Source organism: Mus caroli, unplaced genomic scaffold, assembly GCF_978045245.1.
Source record: "Mus caroli unplaced genomic scaffold, Mus_caroli_1 scaffold_1, whole genome shotgun sequence".
Taxonomy (NCBI): domain Eukaryota; kingdom Metazoa; phylum Chordata; class Mammalia; order Rodentia; family Muridae; genus Mus; species Mus caroli.
Window position 1 is genome coordinate 70,056,546 of NW_028227256.1, and position 22,175 is coordinate 70,078,720.

Below are 22,175 nucleotides of genomic sequence, written 5' to 3' on the forward strand. Positions count from 1 at the left end.
GGATTCCCCCATCCTCAGAATGGAGTGGCTCAGATCCCATTCCCTCTAATCTCCAGTGTCCTGCAGCCACAGCCCTCAATCTTGGGAATGGAAATCTCAGGATAAAGTCCTGCTGAAAGTATGCCCCCCCTCCTTAGATGCTTGGGCCAATAGGAACAGTAGAAATGAAAATAATTTTCACTTTGGCTTAAGAAATGATTACCTGGGGTCTGGAGAGGTTAAAAGTACTAGCTGTTCTTCCAAAGAACCCAGGTTTGATTCTTAGCAGATTATAACAGTGTATAACTACAGTTCTAGGGGATCTGACTCTCTTCTGGCCTCCGTGGGTACTGGGCATGTATGTGACTCACAGACATACAAGCAGACAAAGCAACCATCCGCATAGAATAAATAATTAAAAAAAACCACCCATGTCTAGTGCCTCAAATGGCTGAATAGAGGATCAGATAGCAATAGGCTTAAACCTGGCGGTAAAGGTATCGTGGGAGGCAGTGAGCGAGCCATAAAGTTAGGTATTGGATTCTCTTAGCTCCATCCTCTTCACCCATGCCTGCTTGCTTTCTCCATGTCTTTACCAGGCTCTCAGGCCAACACTGAAGAGACAGATGAAGGTTCAGAGGGTACATGGAAAGGCCACATGGGCTTTTTTTTTTCATTTGCTTCTTTTCTTCTTTAAGACTTCCAGGAGTGTGCAGAGTGTTGGCTTTGCTGGAATGTCTTTTAGCCACATGCCTTACCCCAGCTTGGAGCTCAGCGATGTTTTGATGCCAAGCCCTATGCACCTGGCTGTCCAAGCATAAGGAAAGAAAAATCCATCATCCAGGGTTGTTTTAAAAATAGTGTAGCTTTTTGATTAAATGGCTCAACAGCCCTGAATCAAGCTTTCTTTGCTCTAGCCTGTGATTTGTGCAACTGACCTGATTTTAGTACAGGACTCTAAATATAAGAGGAATGAAATGATTGTAACAATTCCTTAAATTGGTAATGAAGTGCCGTCACTGATCATACATCCATTAAGCATGTGTCTGTGTGTGTGTGTGTATGTGTGCATGTGTGCATATATGAGTTCCTACAAATGTCTCAAAAGCCTTTAACTGCAATAACACTTTTTGATGATGTCATCTAAATTCTGGGTATATGTTGTCATATGCTGATATTAATATGCACTCCTACACACATACAGACACACATATACACATAATATGCACACATGCACACATGCACTTCCTTGTACTCCAAACACATAGAAATCAACTTTATAAATGACAGGAAGCAGAATGTCTTGGTCACTGTCTACCTCAAGTCATGGCATCCCTGCCTGCCCTGGCATCTCTACCTGCCCTGGCCTGGCTTTGATGGATTCTAAGAACTTCTTCTATGCCCTCATCCAGGATTGGGAAGTTTCTAATTCTCTTCTGCTTCCTTCTGATCTTTATAGTCCCAGGACACTGAGGTATCTTTCATCTTATGTTCTGAAACACTCTTAACCAACCACATCATTTTTTTTTGAGTGATCAAAATAAGACAGACTGTAATGTCTTCATAGGTGTGGATCTGTGGTATCTGTAGGACAGTTCAATGAGGAAACCCCTGCATATTTTGGGAGGAAACTGACCAGTAGAGATGAAAAGATTTGCAAGTTTGCAGAGGTATGAAGTCGTCACTCCGCCACTCCTCACCGCTAGCTGGTATAACTGCTACATAAAAGGTGCAGACAAAACCCCACAAGGGTGTCAGTCAGGACCAGAGTCCTGGGGGTGGTGCTGAGTCTGGGGACAAGCTGATCTTTCTGTGACTCCTTTGCTGACCACTTCACTTAGGGCAGTACTATTTGGCTCAGCTTCTAGTAGTTTCTTCTGTTTTGAAATCTGCATATTGCATTGGAATACATAGATGTAGCTGGCTTGGCTTAACGCTGTCTGCTCTGGAAGTTTGCAGCTATGAGGCAGAAGAATCCCAGATCTACCAGCCCCTCTCTTGCTTCCAAAGATGTGGGATTGTTGTTTAGTAGAAGTCTAATCTTGGGGTTCTGTTTTCCCTTCCAGATTGAGAGAGGTTTCTTTTGTCGGGCTGCAAAGTTAACCTCGGGCACCCCACTCTGTGCATGCTTATCCCATCTCTCTCTCTCTCTCTCTCTCTCTCTCTCTCTCTCTCTCACACACACACACACACACACACACACACACACACACACACACACACAGAGTTATTGCTGAACATTAAAGATACAAGACCCTGTGGGTGCCACAGGCTCTCCCACAGCTCCAAAGACACAAAGCTTCCATCCCTCTGGTTAGAGCTGGAAAGAAGACAAGTACACACGAGTATTCTGTTGCTCAAACAAAAAGGACTGTGTGCATGCACATGGAAGACTGATGGCCTCTGGCCAACGAGACATAATTGTGACCTGACAGACTTGTAAGATGGCCTGCTCACGTGTATCCCAGCCCAGGCTGAGGTCACAGTGCACATGACAAGCCTGGGAAAGGAAAGTCTGGCATAAAGAAAGTTTAAATTAGCTGGGCACAGGAGAGAGAGAGAGAGAGAGAGAGAGAGAGAGAGAGAGAGAGAGAGAGAGAGAGAGAGAGAGAGAGAGAGATTTCCATCTCTCTTCTGACCGCCCCCTGCGGGCCCCCCCCCCCCCCTGCAACTTCCCTGAGTCAGAACAGCATGGGACAGCCTGGGACAGCTGCCTCTGCAATGCTTATGCCCTGTAACCAGAGCTGGTGCTTGCAGAAGCTTCCCGACAGCTGTGGAGATAAGGGGCAGGGCTTTAGCCTCTAAAGATTGGATGACCTATGTTGGTGCCCATCTGGCGTGGGGGTGGGGCAACTGAGCCCATAAATTTCTCAAGCCAGTGGATGGGAGTGGGAAAAACCTGAGGCCAGGTGGCAGCTACTGCTCATGGCGGCAGATTTGGGGAGCTCTCTGTTAAACCTGCATGTGTTCCCACTGATCTTCCATTTTGAGTGGATCCTTTACAGAGGAAGAGAGGTCTGTGTGTTTCCTTAGACTATTTCTCCTTACCATTTACCTCTGTCAGCACAAAACCAGAAAAACAAAACAAAACAAAACAAAACAACAACAAAAATAACAAAACACACGTTGAGGCCCTAGGTTAAGCAGGGGTCTAGATCCTGTGGTCAACCCACCTCTAGACTTCCAGGGCATCTCCCCTTACTCTTGCACCAGGTCTCCCCTACAATGGTAGCCTGTCTCTTTTCCCACCTGAGTTTTCTCATCCCTAGGAGACTGGGCCAGGATATTTATTTATTTACTTATTTATTTATTTACTTATTTATTTATATCACCCCCTGTACATCCCAAGAGGCCAGGACATAATTCTCACTGCCTGGCTGATGGTTCTTCCAGACAGGCTCAACCCTCAGGTTGGTTCTCCCACAAGCTAAAACACAGTGTGTGTGGTAGTGGTGGTACCCAACTCTGAATCTCATATTCTGGTCCTTCTTTCAAGTTTCTCTCTCCTCCTCCTCCTCCCCTTCCTCCTCCTCCTCCTCCTCTTCCCCCCCTTCTCCTCCTCGTCCTCTTCCTCTTCCTCCTTCTCCTCTTCCCCCTCTTCCTTCCTCTCTTCCTCCCCCTCTTCTTCCTCCTCTTCCTCCCCTTTCCTTCCTTTTGCTACTGGGGATTGAACCCCAGGGCCCCAAAGATGTTAAGCAAGCACTTAACTGAGTACCACTGAGATGAATTTTCAGACATCTTTTCTTTAGAAAAGAATAAATTGAGATGAGATATTCTCATGATTTTGCCAAGCTACCAAGTGGGAGCGGGAAGTTTCTGGGCTGGCTTCCAACTCCCTCTACTGTCCAGGTGGCCTTGAACTCGATATCCTCCTGCATTAGCCACTGAGTGGAGAACAGGTTTGCACCACCAGGCCCGACTGCTCTGTTTCTTCTCTCCTAGTATTTTGCATCTGGTGGCTGCTTCTGCCTGTGCCCTGGTCCCTGGTCTTGGGTGTGGAGATACATCGTGTCCTGGTTTTTAGTGTTCACACCTCGCATGAGATTTGCACGAAGTTAGACGATTCCTTCTTAGTCTCCTGTCCCCTGCCTCCTTGGCAAAGAGGAAGGGAGACTTAGCTCATGCTGGTGCCCATCCTTGTATACTTAGGCTACATGCCAAACAACTAAGACTGTCCCTGCCTGTCCCCTTTCTAATAGCATGGCAGCCTTGACAGGAACGGAGACAGATCATGGAACTTGGCTGAGTTTGCCCAGCAGCTGCCCCAGACAGACCTCAAAGCATGGGAACAGCAAAACCGGAGGCAATGACAGCTAGAGATCTGAGTTCAAGACCATGAGTGGATACTGAATAGATGTGAGACCCCAGACTGCCTCTTCATCACTTAAAATAGGAATGACCCGAGAGTCATGCATGTGTCTTGAGGTGGATATGAGCGTCATGGCAGGGAGGAAGATGTATGGCACATTGTCTTGTAGATGATTCGTGGTGGCTGTTAGCGAAGAGAGGAAAGGAGAAAGGGAAACTTTCCAGACTTCCACTTTTGCAAGTTCTGAAAATGGAAGTTACTGAGACAGAGGGGCTCTGGCGTTTAGGTTCTGGTTCCACATCTGTATATCCATTTTGCCAGTTCCCTGATGATGAGGATTCTCTTTCTTTTTTCCCCCTTGATCAGAGTCTCAGGGAGCGCCTATCCTAGTGCCCAACACAGATCCCAGATCCATTTTCAGAGATATTGGCTTGTGCTTCAGGTGAGTCTTCTCACAGTCTCCTGCTGTGCTCTAGTCTCAGCTGACTCCCTACCCCAGCCCCAGTTTGCCAATCTTCCTTGGTACCTATCACATGGGAGGCCTTTGTCAGGTCTCTCCTGTACCTATAACACTGTCCATTAGAAGTCACTTCTCTCCTATGCTTTCTCCTAGAGACAATCACATTCCTGGTATTGAATCAACCATCCTTAGTAAAGTTGCAGACATCCCAACTATTTCTGCTGCAAGTTGTAGTTTCTTCAGATGCCTCCCCAGGTCAGAGGAGAGCTGTTTTCTAAGGGTTGTTTCCATGACGAGGCATTTGCCATCTGAGGGGCCACCACCATCTTGTTTGGCCATCGCACGTTCATTCTTGTCCTCCTTCCGTCATGGATTTGTTGTTCACCCCTGGTTTCTATCAGATGCATCCTCCTGCTATTGGTTGGATGGTGACTGTGGTGAGTGTGAGCAGGCTTGCAAGGTGGCAGGATCTGGCACCAGGCAGCCAAGGGGAGGAACACCTTCCTGCTTGAATTCTCCATAGCACGCTTATGGCCATAATCATCAATCTCTGGGAACCCTGGTCTACCAGATGGCTGTCTCTTAGCAGAAGTTGACTGACCCACAAAATGGTCAGTGGATAATATTCTTTGGAGGTTTACCACATACATCAACTGATGGCTTTAACCCTGGGTATGGGAATGTGACAAGAGATCTCCTTAGTAGTGGCTCCCAAATGTGAGTGTGCAGAAAATGACCAAGATTAAAAAAATCAATTGACCTTTCTCCCCATCCATATAGATTCTGATTCAGTAGGTTGAGGAGGGACCCAGAAACTGTCCTTTAACAATTCAGGCAGAGAACCCCAACCATAACTGTGAACACTTGAGAATATCTCTTATTCATTATATTAGCGTTCCCATTACCACAGGCTGGTCCCATTACCACAAATAACCACAACTCTTCTGCCTGGGTTCTAGGTGCTCATCACTGATGATGGAGCCAGTGATGCTTAGGTTGGGTAAACCTGGCTGCTGTTCCTAATTCATGTCAAAACAGGAAAGCAGATCTCCGATCAAACTCAGATCAGATGTTGATGAACCATCCTTCCTAGTTACATAGACACACAGACACAGACACAGACACAGACACACACACACACTTCTACACACAGACACAGACACACAGACACACACACACTTGCACACACACTTGCACAGTTAGCTTAAGTAATGTCCTCTTTCTGTCCTAGCATGAGCTCTGGTCTCCCAGAGAAGATTCATTCCAGGCAGAAACTACACAAAGTCAGGAACCTGTCACTCTTATCATCCATACCAAGCAACAAGAAATGCTCTTGCCCACTGGTAAGACTCGAGGCTGCTTAGGAGTCTTATCTAACAGTCTCCTTAGCAGGCCTCTGCATTCTCAGGTTCATACTTTGTGTCCCCTTCATAACTCTCAGCTAGTCTACATATTGGGGCTGTCTCTAGTTTTACGAAAAGAACTGGTGTCTATCATTCTTCATTCATAAGAAGTCATCAACTTTTCCTGTAAAAGCACCTATGTAGATCAGAGATTTGGTGGTCATAAGTGTGATGGAAGGTCTTGACTCTCAAAAGAATTATCCCAGGAAGCCACTCTCTGCTGTTCTTGTCCCCATCTGAGCTCACAGTTTTGCTTGGCTTCCCTCTGGCTTCATAGCTGCTGGGGTGATAGGAATCTCAGGTCCACAATCCTAGAAGTACGGCTTACACATACAAATTTCAGGGTCACAGGAGGCTCACCTAGCATAGGAAAGAGACTGTCCACTTTAACAAGCACACTGGAGGACTCAGAGCCTTTTTTGGAGGGAACAACCACTGGAACTGCTGGGCAAGGAGGAGTGAGTGACTCCGGCCAGGGGTGGATTGGAGCGTGGGCTCCATAATCCTAGGCCAGCCATGGCAACTGCTGACCCAACAACTTCAAGTTGCTTGGCATCAACCAGGAACAAACTGCTGCTGTGTATGGTCCAGCTGGCACTCTCCTGGTATTGGGCTGACCCTCCAGACCAGGTCAGTTACACCAGGCTACAGCCGCAGTGGGGTACCATTCAGACCACATACTGAGTGAGCAGTTGAGACTCACAGGGTCTCTCATGGACCTTACTCAAATGGTTGGTTTTCCTTTTGTTGTTTCTGCTTCTGCCTGCCCTGACTCTTATATGCTTTTCTGTCTCTCAGATCTGTCTCTCAGATCTTAGACCCAGGGGGTTGGACAGAACCCTGAAACAACCAGTTCTGACACTATACCTAGTAGTGACAACCATAAGTTATAGTGTTGCACTTTATATACAACCAGTGTCCTTACACTTCCTGGGATGAACCTAGGATCCATGACTAACCAGCTGTGAAGCTTTGAGAAAACTATTCTTACTATTCCTGCGGAACATGCCCTGCACTTAGAGGACTCCAATAATCCTAGTGTACAGGGAAAATGGCACCCTCCCAGTGCAGCTGACAAGTGACTTAGAGATGAAAGGTTGCTTGTGCTTCCCTGCAAGACAGGGGCCCATCACTTGTGGGTCCTTGTGATCTTGCTTGAGTTCTCAATGTCTCTGTGTGCTCTCTGCAAGGAGGCAACGGGGAGAGGGGATTTAGAAGCAAGCTGAACAAATGGTTTGCTGTTCTGCATGGTTGTGTTTGGAACACACACACATACACACACACACACACACACACACACACACACACACACACACATCTTTGATTCAAGTGGACCCAACAGGACAGGAGTATTTATGTATTTGTACAGGAAAGCCTTGTCCAACACAGACCTATGCACTTATACCTGCTTCTATGCTCAGGAACACCACACCACAGGAGCTCGTCATTTCATTTTCATACACTGTTATGCACATCTGCACATAAGCATATCTTATGTGTGTTCTTAAACACACATATTTGTACCTTCTGATTCACTCATAACTACATATGCATACGTACTAAATGCACATCCAAACATATATGTTCATTTTCTTTTTTGTTTTTATTATTTAAAACAAATTTTAAATTTAAATGTAATGTGATCATATTTTTTTCCTCTCTCCCAAGTCATTCTAGATACTTTCCCCTTCTCTACCCACCCAACTTTTAGTTCTTTCTCAAAAACAAACAAAACCCCAAGACAACATCAAACTACCCAAACCAAGAAAACAAAATAAAACTGAACAAGAAAATAAAACAAAACAAAAGAGAGCCCATAAAACTGTAGCCAAGTAAAAGCTCACAAAAAACTGTGGAGTCCATTATTATATTGGGCAACTAAGTCCTGAGCATAAGAAGCCTGCCCTGGAGTGGTTGTCATACCCAATGTCGCTCTATCGGAGAAAACTTACACCAGTAGGTATAAGTGACAGTCCAGCTGTTAACCTTTACTCTAGTGACTAGGTATTCATTCATTCATTCATTCATTCATTTGTTCATTCATTCAAAAATATAACAAAATAAAATATAATAAGATAAAGCAAAGACAATCACATCAAAGTTGGATAAGGCAAACAAACTGCAAGAAAAGAGTCCAAAAGAAGTCACAAAAAATCATGAATTCCATAGAAATATACATATTCATTTTTACATACTCATGCACACACACATTTATAGTCTATACACTTATGTATACAAATTTACACTTATACACACTTAGGCATTTTCATATCCTCAATATACATAACACACACATTTACAGTCTTATACACTTATGTATACAAACTCAAACTTATGCACACTAAGGAATTTCCATACTTTTAATATATATAATACCATCAATACATATCGCATACACTCACAGACCTATTTCTGAAGATCTTCTATCTACACATGCACACTCTCTCACATACTGGTGCTCATGTAAACACAATCACATACTCTCATACATCCTCAGAGAGACACTCATATCCTTGGGCCTCACACACACTCTCTTACCTATACCTACACCACAAAGAAAAGAGAGCTTTGTTGTGGGTAGCGGAGGGTGGCAGGGACTGAGGAGAGATGGGTGGGAAGAATTTGATGATTGACCATGCTTATTCACTCTTTGTGTCTCTTGGGGAAGTGCCAGCTGAAATCAGACTTGATATGGTGGCATTTGAGAGCCCATAAATGAAACCAAGCTCGTTCCAAAGCTGAAGACCACTAAGGCTGGATGTGGTCAAAGGGAGGAGGCAAGTTTGGTGACTCCTATTTGGAACACAGCAAGAACAATGCCACAATAATGTGCCAGATGCTCTGGAACTAGAGTTATAAGTGGCTGTGAGCTTCCATGCATGTTCTGGGAACAGAACCCAGGTCCACTGCAAGAGCTGAAAGCACTGTTAACTGCTAAACCACCTCCCCAGCTCCCCTTTCTTCTATTTAGATTCACTTAGTGGAGGTTGCCTTTTTATAAGTTTTCTGGGGCAGAGAAAAGAACAGAGTTGTATCTGAGGAAGTTGTTCTGACAGGATGGGTGGAAAGGTGACAGCCCTGAAGAAAGATGCTCTGATGTGGTTTGCATGGAAGAAATGGAAGGGGAGCTGCAGGGAGAACCAGTTGTCAGGAGGCATGCTGGCAGGTGGGATGCATGTCCCTTCCTTCCAGAGTGCAGCGAGCAGGTGTTCTGACTGTAGGAAGTGCCCATAAGAGAGAAGCAAGAGGTACCAAGTTTGACAGGTACACTTGTGGCAAAGACGTTAGAAGGACAGTGGGCTTGTGAGGGAACATGAGAAGGGGATGTATGGGGGTGATTGCCATGAGCAATGGCAGCCTATGCTCCTTTGGAGGAAGCACAGGGAACAGGAATGGGGGTACCCAGCCACGGGAGGCTCTGCTGAACTATGGAGTACCCTGGGGCAGGCACGTGGGGCAGTGCCCTGAGGAGAATGCTCGTGTGGGAGCCTGGAAGAGCTGCCAGTTCTGGATGCCAGAAAGGTCAGACAAGAATATTCCACTGAAGAAGAATGGCCAGTGTGTGTTTGGAGAGGGCCCTTGCTGCCTTCCTCCTAGAAGCCCCCTCTCTCCCCCTGTAGAGAAGGGTTCAGGGTCTGCCTGCTTCAGCCAACCTTTCCTCCAAACACGAAGTCCAGAGTTCCTGTTTCAGCTCTGGGATCTTTCCAATTCTTCACTATTCAGGAAGAAAGCAGGGAGGCTGTGGGTGATTGTAGGATCTTGTAGGATTGAAGACCTGAGCCTGTATCAGAGCTAAAGTCCACTGTGAGGAGAAGGAAAACCAGCCAGAGGTGTGATCCATCCCCCAAACCTGAGTGGAACGGAAGTGGATGGCAGCCAGTGGCTTCCTCATGCCCATGCCCTGGATCCATCCCCAGAATATAAAAATAGAGGGGGGGGGTATGTACACACATGAAGTACTATTTAACCTTAAAGAAAGAAGAATGCCTGCCATCTGTAACAAATGGGTAACCCAGAAGACATCACGCCAAGTGAAACAAGACTCACTCATTATGTGGAATTTAGGAAAAGTCAGAGTCACTGAACCACAGGGTGGAGCGATACTTCATGGAGATGCTAGGCACTGGTGTGCGTGCCAACTGGGAAGGAGGAAGGATTGAACTCCACAGGGCAGCCTATGACCGATATAGGGTGAGGGCTGCTGTCGTTTGCATATGATCTGTTCGCCCCGGCTTACGTGTACTTGGTCTGCATGGCTGTGTTGCAAGATGGTGGGCCCTTTAAGGAGGTGGGAAGTCCTTAGGTTACTGAGAATGTTGCCCACGGAGAGGATTGAGCTAGTTCTCATAAGAGAGAAGTTTTTTTTTTCTCTTGAGGTTCAGTGTTGGAATTACTGTATACCCTGCTTTTCAATGTGATATCCTACCAACTGCGGTGCCATTGCAGTATGGTGACTTCACAGAGGGGAGCCGACACCAGAGCTATGCCACCAGCCTACAGAGCTTTGAACCAAACAAACTTGTTTTTTCCTATGAAGTTAACCTGAGCGTGGCTTAGTAACACAGGCCAATCTTCTCTAGTATTTGGGAGGCTGAGGCAGGAGAGTCACAAGTCCAAGGTCTGCCGGAGATAGAAAAGGAGGCATGAGACCAACCTGATCAAAGAAAGAGGTGAAAATTTATTTCAAGTCAAAATATTGCAAAAGGGACTGGCCAGGGTGCTGCCTAGTATATGCAAGGCCCGACATCAAGTCCTCAGCAGTGCAAATAAATAAATGATGTTCGAGAACACACCCATGCAGGGGTCTGTGGATAAATAGTCCTCTTTCTATCCACCCCCCAGGACACTGGTAGGAGGCACTTTTTATATGGTGTTTCAAAGAACATCAGCCAAACAGAGCTTCCATTTCCTAGGGTGGTGGTAGCCATTCATGAAGTAGCCTTGTGTAAGCTTCTCTCCCTTCATCTGATTCTCCTGCTGCCTCCTGGGGTCCCTTCCAAAACTAAGCCACTTGCATTCCAGTCCTTGGCACAGGCTTGACTTTCTGGGGGCAAGATCAGGTCAGGAGAACCTGGAAGAAGAAAGGGGATCTCACGGCTACACCGAATTTTAGTGAATTTGATCTGGAAGAGTACTTAGAGAAGGCATGGCGCATCGACACCTTTAACAGATCTGAACCTGGGCCAGACACCTACCCCACGCTCTCCCTCTAGAGAAAATCTGGAATGCGTGCTCTTCACGAAGCAAGCTAATCTCTATAAAAACAGGGCACTTAACGCGCAGCAGGTGCTTGGTAAATGTAAAGATAAACTCACACTGGCAGAGGAGTGGATGAAGGGCAGCTGTGGTGTTGCACAAAACATTTCCATATGTCTGTGACGAATTGCTGGCTGCAGAGTGGTGGCTCTTCTTCCACCTGCTGCCAATCTTCTGGGCTGTGATTTGCAAATAGGAACACAGGAAACCTTAGAGCAGTGGATCCCAACCGTCCCAACGCTGGGACTCTTTAATACAGACAAAGGCATCATTGCTTCCTGGGAATTGTATAGTACCTCATTGGGTCAGCCCAACTCAAAGGACTTAGTTTGGTTCCACAACCATTTTTGCGCTACAAACTTGCTAATTTTGAAGAGTTTAAAATGGCCAGTGTGGAACCACTAGACCCAGGCCCCCTGCACCTATGTAGCAGAAATGAACCTTGGTCTTCATTTTGTCCCCCAACAACCGGAATAGGGGCTGTTTCTGACTCTGTGACTCTGTTGCCTGCCTGTGGATCCTGTTCCCCTAGCTGGGCTGCCTTGTCTAGTCCTGCAGTAACTTGATGTGCCAGTGCGGATTGGTACTCAGGGGGTCCTCCTGTTCTCAGAGAAGAAGGGGAGGGGAGGATGGGGAGAAGGAATATGTGAGAGGGACAGAGAGGAGAGAGAGGAGGCTATGATTATGATTCAAAGTGAATAAATAAATAAATAAGTTAATGGGAAAAATGGCTGGAGTGGTCTAGTGTATGTTCCAGGGCATGTGAAGCCTAGTGGGAGGAAGTTATGTCACCATAATTGTGGCCATGAAGAGGATGTTGAAACCCCGGTCTCCTCTATTCTCTTTCTTACTTCTGACCATCATGAAGGGATCAACTTCCTTCATTACCTGCTCCTACCAATTCACTGTTTCATCATGGTTGGCCCAGACCATGGCCTGGAAACTCCAAAATGATGAGCCAAATTTTGTCATTCCTTTTCTTAAGTTGGTGTCTTGAGGTATTCATTACACTAATGAAACCTCAACCTCATAAAACAATAAAACTCTTCTCTTAGGTGTATGACATAGTTTGGAGCCACCATCATCACTGTCACTACTCGGTCACTTGATACTCCTCATGCCAGAGGACTTTCCAATGAGAAAGGAATTACCACACTGATGGGCATAATTGGCCCTGGTTGGTAGGATGAACTGTGGTGATTTCTCTATACCTGCAGACAGAGAGGACCATATGTAGAACTTATTGAGTATGCACTCGTCATGTATACATTCTCCAGTGACATTGATGAAGAAGCAGTTTCACTGGACATGGTCTGATGAAGGCAAGGCAGCTGTAGAGTCTGTGAGTCCTGATGATGTCCAACAAGAAAGTAACCGAGACCAACCAAATGCCTGTTGTAAAGACTTTAGTGAAGCAATTATGAAGCATGGATGTTCAGGGAAACTAGGAAGGGGTATTGGTGAATGTAGCAACTGGAAGCTGGCAGTGATGGTTGTTTGAATGAGAATGGCCCCCATAGAGTCACATATTTGAATTCTTGGTCCCCAGTTAGTTTAACTGTCTGAGAAGAACTAAGAGGTATGAATTTGTTGGAGGGGATGTGTCTCTAGGGGCTGGCTTTGAGGTTTCAAAGAGACCATGCCATTTCTAATTAGCTCTGTCACCTACTTGTGGATGAGGATGTAAGTGCCTGCTCCAGAGCCATGCCTTTCTGCCTGCTGCCATGCTCCCTTCCATGGTAGACTTGAACTCTAATGTTCTGCAACCATGACCACCAAATTTAATTTTTTTTTACAAGTTGCATTGGTCACGGTGTTTTGTTATAGCAATAGACCAAACATTGACAGGTATGAAGGCCAGCTGCCTGATGCATGCTAGGATTTCAAACAGGGATGTCAGTCATGACCAGCAAGTAATGAGTCTCAACAACTAACTCACCAATGTTCTGACCTCTCACTTTCCATCTCTTCCTAATACCTTCCATATCTGAATCCATCCATGGCTGAATCCAACCATAGTCAGAGGACAAGGGAACTTGATGGTTGTCAAGCAGCCTCCTGGAGCATGGAGTAGCACATAGGTCAGAGAGTCTAGAACTGGAAGCTCCCAGTGACTTAACACAAGCCATGTAACATTAGTAATATATCCAATTAATAATATATTGAGAAAATTTGCAACTCAAAGAACTGTTGATGAGCAAGCAACTCAGGACAACTATGCATAGGGTATGTGAGTGAGGCCTAGTGTCAGGAGCAAAGATAAGCCTCTGGCTTCTCTGATTAGTTTCTTGGGGAAAATGGAACATTGTGGTTTACTCTGTGAGTGAAGTAGAGGAGGAAGACTAAAAAAGCTTGCCTGTTTTCCCTTGCCTCACTTCCTGGAGTGGATGAGAGCAGAGCAGAATTCATTAGGTACAAGGTAGTAGTGTTTATTAAGTACTTCCTTTGTGCCTGCTTCAGAGAACCAGAAGCTGCAAAGAAAACAGAGGAAGGTTAAGAATATCCTCTAACATCTTAGTTTTATTCTAAGTTTTATTCTAATATATATATAGATATATATCTGTAGATGATATAGAAAAATAAAATGTAGAAAGCATTGGAATAGTAAAATATGGGATCTAGAATGAATTACAAAAAATTTAAGGCAAGGGCTACCGCATCAAAGGGATGGTTACTGTAGGGTGCTCCAGAGGCCCCAAACTGGATGACAGAATAGGGGTTTCTGTCCAAAACTGGGCAGCAAGACTGGGGAGAAGACTTACTTGGTCTCTTAACTTCCTTCACTTTGAATAAAAGACTCTTGAGTCTTCTTGATTCTTGTCTTAATTAGGGTTTCTATTGCTGTGAAGAGACACCATGACTAAGACCACTCTTATAAAGGACAACATTTAATTGGGGCTGGCTTACAGTTTCAGAGGGCTAGTCCATTATCATCAAGGCAGGCCTGGTGCAAGAGGAGCTGAGAGTTCTGCATCTTGATCTGATTGCAGCCAGGAGAAAACTGACTCTTGCACCCTGGGTGTAGCTTCAAACCCATCCCCACAATGACACACTTCCTCCAATAAGGCCACACTTCTTAACAGTACCAATCACTATGGGCCAAGCGTGTTCAAACCACCACTCCAGGGCAGGAGTGTCAACAACCCAAAAGTTGTTAAAACTGTCCTTCTCCCTTAAGGATAAGACCAAGGTATGTGAAAATGCCTTGTGGAGTTTCCAAGCCCAAGAAGTTAAAACCAAGCCAAATCAACCAACCAACCAACAACAATAAAAAAAAAAAACCAAACTAATAACAACCAAAAAACCATTTATTTTAAAATATAAGAAAAGGGAGGTTCATTTCCTATATTCATTTAGGAAGCATTATATTGAACAAAGTTAGAATTGCTTACTACAAGGCCTCTGAGCCTTTAGTACTATACAATGAGGTTTGAAACCCCATTTAGGAATTATGGACCACAGAAGTCCCCAAACTCAGTTGAACAAAATTAATCTTTTAATGAAAACCTAAGGAGGTACTGCCAGACACTAGTCTCTCTAGGTATTATTTTAAAAATCCTTAATATTTAAGGAGTTTATCTTCTAATAGGGTACCACCAAAAGAGACAGCATTGTTTAGTATTGCAAGGTTTCTGCTGTATGATGGTCTGAACCTCTACTCTCACTCCATTCATTATCAAAATCCTAATGTTCAAAGCTATGCTGCACATAATGGAACCTCAGGAGGTGATTACCGGTGAGCATGGAAACCCTAGGAATGAGATTAGTATCTTCATGAAAAACAGACAGACAGACAGATAGCTAGCCTGCTTCTGCCACCATGTGAAGATACCCAAGATTGTGAGCCATGTACAAGCCACCCTCACTAGACACCATGCCTGCTGGTGCCTCCATCTGGAACTTCTCCACCTCACGAATTAAAAGAAATACAACTGTGTTGTAGGGATATTAAAAAATTGGCACCAAACCATGCTATACCCAGCTATTCTCTGCCCCAGCGGTCTTGCCACCTCTGCCTCTAGGCTAGCCCCAGTGGTGCAGTCTTCCCAGCTCTGGTTTGCCTGCCTCAGAGCCACCTGTACCTTCTCAGCCATCTATCCCCTTTGGCTAGTTGTCACAAATCCTCTTAACTCAGTAAATCAAAACTCTAGAAGCTTATAATTAATCAGTCAGATTTATATATCAATAAATTCTCAATTCACAAGATGCCCACCCAATAATTTTAGATAATGATACAAGCTGCCCACCTAGATTAGACAAGTTACCTCAATTATTCTATTCTTTTATGATATTCATAGCTACCTGTGGCAATTTCAAACCACACAGTTTGGATGGATTGTCTTCCTCTTCCTCCACCTTCCTTCCTTCTCTCTCCTTCCTGTCCCTGTCTCTGTCTCTGAAACTCTTAGCTCTGCCTCCCTTTTCCCTGTCCAATCACAGGCTTCTTGTATTAATATTGAAATTAATTGGGGGAAAATTCTGCTACACAACTCTATTGTTTTTAGGACATTTTTGTTATGCAGCTTAACAGACTAAGACATACAAATATAGAACTCTCAAAATCGGTGGATGGATGTGAAAAGAGGGCACAGTTCTCCCAGATTTCCAGAATTTCTCCTTGACTTCTCTAGTCTTTTTTTTTTTTTTTTTTTTAATTTTTATTACATAATTTCCTCAATTACATTTCCAATACTATCCCAAAAGTCCCCCATAGCGCCCCCCACTTCCCTACCCACCCATTCCCATTCTTTTGGCCCTGGCATTCCCCTATATTGGGGCATATAAAGTTTGCAAGTCCAATGGGCCTCTCTTTCCATTGGTGGCCGACTAGGCCATCTTTCGATACATATGCAGCTAGAGACAAGAGCTCCAGGGTTCCGGTTAGTACATCATGTTGTTCCAACAATAGGGTTGCAGATCCCTTTAGCTCCTTGGGTACTTTCTCTAGCTTCTCCATTGGGAGCCCTGTGATACATCCAATAGCTGACTGTGAACATCCACTCCTGTGTTTGCTAGGCCCCGGCATCGTCTCACAAGAGACAGCTATATTTGGGTCCTTTCAGCAAGATCTTGCTAGTGTATGCAATGGTGTCAGCGTTTAGAAGCTGATTATGGGACGGATCCCTGGATACAGCAGTCTCTAAATGGTCCATCCTTTCATCACAGCTACGAACTTTGTCTCTGTAGCTCCTCCCCTGGGTGTTTTGTTCCCAATTCTAAGAAGGTGCACAGTGTCCACACTTTGGTCTTCATTCTTCTTGAGTTTCATGCGTTTATCAAATTGTATCTTATATCTTGGGTATCCTAAGTTTTGGGCTAATATCCACTTATCAATGAATACATATTGTGTGAGTTCTTTTGTGATTGTGTTACTTCACTCAAGATGATGCCCTCCAGGTCCATCCATTTGGCTAGGAATTTCATAAATTCATTCTTTTTAATAGCTGAGTAGTACTCCATTGTGTAAATGTACCATAATTTCTGTATCCATTCCTCTGTTGAGGGACATCTGGGTTCTTTCCAGCTTCTGGCTATTATAAATAGGGCTGCTATGAACATAGTGGAGCATGTGTCCTTTTTACCGGTTGGGACATCTTCTGGATATATGCCCAGGAGAGGTATTGCTGGATCCTCCGGTAGTACTATGTCCAATTTTCTGAGGAACCGCCAGACTGATTTCCAGAGTGGTTGTACAAGCTTGCAATCCCACCAACAATGGAGGAGTGTTCCTCTTTCTCCACATCCTCGCCAGCATCTGCTGTCACCTGAATTTTTGATCTTAGCCATTCTGACTGGTGTGAGGTGGAATCTCAGGGTTGTTTTGATTTGCATTTCCCTGATGATTAAGGATGTTGAACATTTTTTCAGGTGCTTCTCTGCCATTCGGTATTCCTCAGGTGAGAATTCTTTGTTCAGTTCTGAGCCCCATTTTTTAATGGGGTTATTTGACTTTCTGGAGTCCACCTTCTTGAGTTCTTTATATATATTGGATATTAGTCCCTTATCTGATTTAGGATAGGTGAAGATCCTTTCCCAATCTGTTGGTGGTTTTTTTGTCTTATTGATGGTGTCTTTAGCCTTGCAGAAGCTTTGTAGTTTCATGAGGTCCCACTTGTCAATTCTCGATCTTACAGCACAAGCCATTACTGTTCTATTCAGGAATTTTTCCCCTGTGCCCATATCTTCAAGGCTTTTCCCCACTTTCTCCTCTATAAGTTTCAGTGTCTCTGGTTTTATGTGAAGTTCCTTGATCCACTTAGACTTGACCTTAGTACAAGGAGATAGGAATGGATCGATTCGCATTCTTCTACATGTTAACAACCAGTTGTGCCAGCACCATTTGTTGAAAATGCTGTCTTTCTTCCACTGGATGTTTTTAGCTCCCTTGTCGAAGATCAAGTGACCATAGGTGCGTGGGTTCATTTCTGGGTCTTCAATTCTATTCCATTGGTCTATTTGTCTGTCACTATACCAGTACCATGCAGTTTTTATCACAATTGCTCTGTAGTAGAGCTTTAGGTCCGGCATGGTGATTCCACCAGAGGTTCTTTTATCCTTGAGAAGAGTTTTTGCTATCCTAGGTTTTTTGTTATTCCAGATGAATTTGCAGATTGCACTTTCTAATTCGTTGAAGAATTGATTTGGAATTTTGATGGGGATTGCATTGAATCTGTAGATTGCTTTTGGCAAGATAGCCATTTTTACAATGTTGATCCTGCCAATCCATGAGCATGGGAGATCTTTCCATCTTCTGAGATCTTCTATAATTTCTTTCTTCAGAGACTTGAAGTTTTTATTATACAGATCTTTCACTTCCTTAGTTAGAGTCACGCCAAGATATTTTATATTATTTGTGACTATTGAGAAGGGTGTTGTTTCCCTAATTTCTTTCTCAGCCTGTTTATTCTTTGTGTAGAGAAAGGCCATTGATTTGTTTGAGTTAATTTTATATCCAGCTACTTCACTGAAGCTGTTTATCAGGCTTAGGAGTTCTCTGGTGGAATTTTTAGGGTCACTTATATATACTATCATATCATCTGCAAAAAGTGATATTTTGACTTCATCTTTTCCAATTTGTATCCCTTTGATCTCCTTTTGTTGTCGAATTGCTCTGGCTAGGACTTCAAGTACAATGTTGAATAGGTATGGAGAAAGTGGACAGCCTTGTCTAGTCCCTGATTTTAGAGGGATTGCTTCAAGCTTCTGACCATTTACTTTGATGTTGGCTACTGGTTTGCTGTAGATTGCTTTTATCATGTTTAGGTATGGGCCTTGAATTCCTGATCTTTCCAAGACTTTTATCATGAATGGGTGTTGGATCTTGTCAAATGCTTTTTCCGCATCTAAGGAGATGACCATGTGGTTTTTGTCTTTGAGTTTGTTTATATACTGGATTACGTTGATGGATTTCCGTATATTGAACCATCCCTGCATCCCTGGGATGAAACCTACTTGGTCAGGATGGATGATTGTTTTGATGTGTTCTTGGATTCGGTTAGCAAGAACTTTATTGAGGATTTTTGCATCAATATTCATAAGGGATATTGGTCTGAAGTTTTCTATCTTTGTTGGGTCTTTTTGTGGTTTAGGTATCAGAGTAATTGTGGCTTCATAGAATGAGTTGGGTAGAGTACCTTCTGTTTCTATTTTGTGGAATAGTTTGTGAAGAACTGGGATTAGATCTTCTTTGAAGGTCTGATAGAACTCTGCACTAAACCCATCTGGTCCTGGGCTTTTTTTAGTTGGGAGACTATTAATGACTGCTTCTATTTCTTTGGGGGATATAGGGCTGTTTAGATCATTAACCTGATCTTGATTCAACTTTGGTACCTGGTATCTGTCTAGGAACTTCTCCATTTCATCCAGGTTCTCCAGTTTTGTTGAGTATAGCCTTTGGTAGAAGGATCTGATGGTGTTTTGGATGTCTTCAGGATCTGTTGTTATGTCTCCTTTTTCATTTCTGATTTTGTTAATTAGGATGCTTTCCCTGTGCCCTCTAGTGAGTCTGGCTAAGGGTTTATCTATCTTGTTGATTTTCTCAAAGAACCAGCTCCTTGATTGGTTGATTCTTTGAATAGTTTTTCTTGTTTCCACTTGGTTGATTTCACCCCTGAGTTTGATTATTTCCTGCCGTCTACTCCTCTTGGGTGAATTTGCTTCCTTTTGTTCTAGTGCTTTTAGGTGTGTTGTCAAGCTGCTAATGTGTGCTCTCTCTAGTTTCCTTTTGGAGGCACTCAGAGCTATGAGTTTTCCTCTTAAAAATGCTTTCATTGCGTCCCATAAGTTTGGGTATGTTGTGGCTTCATTTTCATTGAACTCTAAAAAGTCCTTAATTTCTTTCTTTATTCCTTCCTTGACCAAGGTATCATTGAGAAGAGTGTTGTTCAGTTTCCACGTGAAGGTTGGCTTTCTATTATTTATTTTGTTATTGAAGATCAGCCTTAGTCCATGGTGATCTGATAGGATGCATGGGACAATTTCAATATTTTTATATCTGTTGAGGCCTGTTTTGTGACCAATTATGTGGTCAATTTTGGAGAAGGTACCATGAGGTGCTGAGAAGAAGGTATATCCTTTTGTTTTAGGATAGAATGTTCTGTAGATATCTGCCAGATCCATTTGATTCATAGTTTCTGTTAGTTTCACTGTGTCCCTGTTTAGTTTCTGTTTCCATGATCTGTCCATTGGTGAAAGTGGTGTGTTGAAGTCTCCCACTATTATTGTATGAGGTGCAATGTGTGCTTTGAGCTTTACTAAAGTTTCTTTAATGAATGTGGCTGCCTTTGTATTTGGAGCATATATATTCAGGATTGATAGTTCCTCTTGGAGGATTTTACCTTTGATGAGTATGAAGTGTCCCTCCCTGTCTTTTTTAATGACTTTGGGTTGGAAGTCAATCTTATCAGATATTAGAATGGCTACTCCAGCTTGTTTCTTCATGCCATTTGCTTGGAGAATTGTTTTCCAGCCTTTCATTCTGAGGTAGTGTCTATCCTTTTCTCTGAGATGAGTTTCCTGTAAGCAGCAAAATGTTGGGTCTTGTTTGTGTAGCCAGTTTGTTAGTCTATGTCTTTTTATCGGGGAGTTGAGTCCATTGATATTAAGAGATATTAAGGAAAAGAAATTGGTGTTTCCTGTTATTTTTGATGTTAAAGTTGGCATTTTGTTCTTGTGGCTGTCTTCTTTTAGGTTTGTTGAGGGATTACCTTCTTGTTGTTTCTAGGGCGTGGTTCCTGTCCTTGTATTGGTTTTTTTCTGTTATTATCCTTTGAAGGGCTGGATTCGTGGAGAGATAATGTGTGAATTTGGTTTTGTCGTGGAATACTTTGGTTTCTCCATCTATGTTAATTGAGAGTTTGGCTGGGTATAGTAGCCTGGGCTGGAATTTGTGTTCTTTTAGTGTCTGTATAACATCTGTCCAGGATCTTCTGGCTTTCATAGTCTCTGGTGAAAAGTCTGGTGTAATTCTGATAGGCTTGCCTTTATATGTTACTTGGCCTTTTTCTCTTACTGCTTTTAGTATTCTATCTTTATTTAGAGCATTTGTTGCTCTGATTATTATGTGTCGGGAGGTATTTCTTTTCTGATCCAGTCTATTTGGAGTTCTGTAGGCTTCTTGTATGTTCATGGGCATCTCTTTCTTTAGATTTGGGAAGTTTTCTTCTATAATTTTGTTGAAGATGTTTGCTGGTCCTTTGAGTTGAAAATCTTCATTCTCATCCACTCCTATTATCCGTAGGTTTGGTCTTCTCATTATGTCCTGTATTTCTTGGATGTTTTGAGTTAGGATCTTTTTGCATTTTCCATTTTCCTTGATTGTTGTGCCGATGTTCTCTATGGAATCTTCTGCACCTGAGATTCTCTCTTCCATCTCTTGTATTCTGTTGCTGATGCTCGTATCTATGGTTCCAGATTTCTTTCCTAGGGTTTCTATCTCCAGTGTTGCCTCATTTTGGGTTTTCTTTATTGTGTCTACTTCCCTTTTTAGGTCTAGTATGGTTTTGTTCATTTCCATCATCTGTTTGGATGTGTTTTCCTGTTTTTCTGTAAGGACTTCTACCTGTTTGATTATGTTATCATGTTTTTCTTTAAGGATTTGTAACTCTTTAGCAGTGTTCTCCTGCAATTCTTTAAGGGATTTTTGTGCTTCCTCTTTATTGTCTTCTTCCTTTTTAGCAGTGTTCTCCTGCATTTCTTTAAGTGTGTTATTAACGTCCTTCTTGAAGTCCTCTATCATCATCAGGAGATATGCTTTTAAATCCGTGTCTAGCTTTTCCGGTGTGTTGGGGTGCCCTGGACTGGGTGAAGTGGGGGTGCTGGGTTCTGATGATGGTGAGTGGTCTTGGTTTCTGTTAGTAAGATTATTACGTTTACCTTTTGCCATCTGGTAATCTCTGGGGTTAGTTGTTATCGTTGTCACTATTTAAAGATTGGAGCAGAAGCTGTGTTCCACTCACCAGCAGTCTCTAAATCCTGCGGCGGGGGTCGTGGGTAGCTGACGGTACCCCGGTGCTGGTCCAGCCGGAAGAGGCCTGTGGTCCTACTCAGGCCGTTTTTCTGCTTCCCTAACTAATGCAGTCTCTGGTCCCGCGTGCAATTGGATTGGAGCAGAAGCTGTGTTCCACTCTCCAGAAGTCTTAAGATCCTGTGGTGGGTGTTGTGGGTAGCTGGTGAGTGTCAGCCGACCCTGCGCCCCAGCTGCCCTGGTGCTTTTCTGACCGGAAGAGGGTTGTGGCCCTATGTAGGCCGGATTTCTCTCTCCCCAACC

General features: G+C 43.7%; 1 long non-coding RNA gene across 2 annotated transcripts in view; it reads left to right on the top strand.

Moving 5' to 3' along the window:
• Positions 1-22,175, top strand: part of LOC115029893 (uncharacterized) — a 175,490-nt gene that overhangs the window by 29,717 nt on the left and 123,598 nt on the right. The window lies entirely within an intron of this gene.